Source organism: Peromyscus leucopus, unplaced genomic scaffold (assembly GCF_004664715.2).
Source record: "Peromyscus leucopus breed LL Stock unplaced genomic scaffold, UCI_PerLeu_2.1 scaffold_149, whole genome shotgun sequence".
NCBI lineage: Eukaryota > Metazoa > Chordata > Mammalia > Rodentia > Cricetidae > Peromyscus > Peromyscus leucopus.
In genome coordinates, this window is record NW_023504655.1 from 33,765 (window position 1) to 36,371 (window position 2,607).

Consider the following 2,607-nt stretch of genomic DNA (forward strand, 5'->3'; position numbering starts at 1 on the left):
CCGGGTCTGAAACCCACGTCGGACTCTTCAGAATCCCATGCACAGAGCATCCGGACACCCTAGAGGTCCCTATGCCTGAACCAACCCTTCATTTCCCAAAACACATGGGTCGTTTTGTTTGTTTGGGTTTTTTTGTTTTTTTGTTTGTTTGTTTGTTTGTTTTTTGCTTTTCAAGCTAGATGCTGAGGATATTACCTATAAATATTGTCGTTCCCTGCTCTCTTGAAAGCCACACAAACTGAGAAGGCATCAGTCAGTAATGTGATAGACAAGAATGACCATTACCGTTGCAGATTAAGGTCAGGGTTTTTAAGAGTGGTGTTAGAAAGAAAAGAGGTTATAGCTAGAATGGCCACCTCCTTTGAGCCCAGAGCAGAAGGATGAGGAAGAGCCACCTCCTCAAAAACCATGAGGGGAGAGAGTCAGGCAGAGCAAGGCTAACAAGCATCTCATCAGAGAACCTGGCCCCAGCCTTCCCCACTTCCCAGTGGGTGCCCTCAACCCTATAATTCCCCTTGCCCTGGCCCTCGGCTTTGCTGAACCAGTTTCAGAAAGCATGAGTTAACCTGAATATCCATCCCTAGAGAGATGGTTAAGAGTCAGGATTGAACTCTGATGTTAGTTCTGATGCAGCCGTTAAACAACATGAGATGTGTGGTTGGGGGAGAAAGAAATGTGGAGGGGTGGGAGGAGGGAGGGGGAGACAGGCATGGTGGCTCCTGTCTGTAATCCCAGCGTTTGGGAGGCTGAGGCAGGAGGCTCACATGAATTCAAGGTCAGCCTGGTATGTATGTATGTATACATGGATGTGTATGTATGTATGTATGGATGGATGGATGGATGGATGGATGGATGGGTGGGTGGGTGGGTGGTGGGTGGGTGGTGGGTAGGTGAGTGGGTGGGTGGGTGGATGATGGGTTGGTGGGTAGGTGGATGCATGGATGGATGAGTGGATCAATGGGTGGGTGGATGGATGGATAGATGATAGATAGATAGATAGATAGATAGATAGATAGATAGATAGATAGATGAAAGAATCTGATAGGCAAATAGTTTACAATTGTCTATCTGAAGTGCCTGGAATGATGCTAGTGTCCTGTCATGTTAGGGCTTGGGGTACACCAGTGTTTGAATTAATCAAAACCCAGTGTGCACTAAAGATTCATTGTATTTGCTCCTTTAGGGAGAACTACTCAGTACTGAGCCCCAGCTGCAGATCTGCATACAGATGTTCAGGCTGTGGTGGGTGCTGTGACTGTAGTGTTGAAAAACATCTACAGTATAGACAACAGATGGGGGGGGTGCAGGTAAGAGGGTTGTCAACTCTTGTTATGTACAGCAGTTCTAGAAAAATCTCTGCAAACACTGAATTAGTGACTACTGAAGATCAGATGCAGGCTTAGATTCCCTGGCCATGTGGCCAATATGTAACTGTTGGGGAGGGGTTAATGTGGGGTTTCATATAGCCCAGGTTGGCCTTGAACTCACTATGCTGCTGAGACTGTTTGAATTCCTGGTTCTCCTTGCCTCCACCTCCCATGTACTGGGATTATAAACCTGTGCCAGTACACCAGGCATAAAGGTACAGCCTAGGCTGACCTTGAACTTGTGATTCTCCGTCTCATCCTCTTCAGCATTTGCCTACCATCAGCAGGTTCCCATCACGGCTGTCTGTACTGCGCGCCGAGCGCCTTATTGAATACACATTGTTGGGCTACAGCTGGACCTCTGTAGTAGAACATCTGCCTGGCATGGGAAGGCCCAGGAAATGTGCCACCCCACAAAAACAAGAGCCCCATATGGCTCACGCTCAGTGGTGACGTTATCATCAGTGACTCAATATTCTTTCCATTCTGTGTGTATCTGCAAATTGTGGGAAAACACCACATTATTTTGAGGATTGCAAAGTTCAGCTATCAGGTGAATTCTCAAACACGGAATCTGTGAATAATGAGGGCCACTCTCTATGAGAAGCAGAGCAAAATGTCTATAGAATCCAGGGTGAACAGGAAAAGACAATTCATTCTTTCCATTTCTGTATTCTTGTTTTTATGCAATGTTGGGGAGGAAAGTTAGTTCATCATAACAATTACTTGTTATCTACTTAGCTGACCAGGAAGGCCTCTTGGGCATAAACTATGATAAAGAAGGGACTCAGTGTCCTTCTTATACACACAAGGGGGGGGTAGAAGCATACATAGACTTGGTAGATGTGTCCAGGGATGGACAGAGATGGTGGCTGAGGCTGAGAAAGATGCTTGGATGGGACCAGGCCAAAGCCTCAGTCTGGGCAGCTGGGGGCTGCTGATCACAGGGCAACAAATATGGGGTGGAAAGCCAGGCTTGACAGGTCTCTGGATGCCCACCCCCAACAGTCAATGGCAAGCAGTGATCAGAAGCCCGCATGATCAACGGTGCTGTCTATTTTTACCTGGAGAAGGGTGATGTCTAAACTGGCATAATGACACACACCTGTGATCCCTGCACTTGGGAGGCTGAGGCAGGAGGATTGAGCTCCAGGCCAGCCTGGGTACAATACAGAGTTAAGGCCAGCTGAGAGAGTGAGACCCTGTCCCAGAAAACCACAATGAAAGGGGAAGGGCGAGA